This window comes from Arachis duranensis, chromosome 2 (genome assembly GCF_000817695.3).
Source record: "Arachis duranensis cultivar V14167 chromosome 2, aradu.V14167.gnm2.J7QH, whole genome shotgun sequence".
In the NCBI taxonomy this organism is placed as follows: Eukaryota; Viridiplantae; Streptophyta; class Magnoliopsida; order Fabales; family Fabaceae; genus Arachis; species Arachis duranensis.
Genome location: NC_029773.3, coordinates 30,794,484 through 30,795,039, shown reverse-complemented (window position 1 = coordinate 30,795,039; position 556 = coordinate 30,794,484).

Here is a 556-nt window from a genome sequence, read left to right as displayed (position 1 = left end):
CCCCCATGATCTAAGATAGCATAAGACTACTCAAAGATAGCTACCAAGATATGAATACAATAGTAAAAGGTCCTATTTGTAGAGAACTAGTAGCCTAGGGTTTACAAAGATGAGTAAATTACATAAAAATCCACTTCCGAGCCCACTTGGTGTGTGCTTGGGCTTGAGTATTGAATCTTTTTCGTGTAGAGACTCTTCTTGGAGTTAAACGCCAGCTTTTGTGCCAGTTTGGGCGTTTAACTCCCATTCTTTTGCCAGTTCTGGCGTTTTACGCCAGAATTCTTGAGCTGACTTGGAACGCCTGTTTGGGCCATCAAATCTCGGGCAAAGTATGGACTATTATACATTGATGGAAAGCCCAGGATGTCCACTTTCTAACGCAGTTAAGAGAGCGTCAGTTGGGCTTCTGTAGCTCCAGAAAATCCACTTCGAGTGCAGAGAGGTCAGAATCCAACAGCATCTGCAGTCCTTTTCAGCCTCTGAATCAGATTTTTGCTCAGGTCCCTCAATTTTAGCCAGAAAATACCTGAAATCACAGAAAAACACACAAACTCAT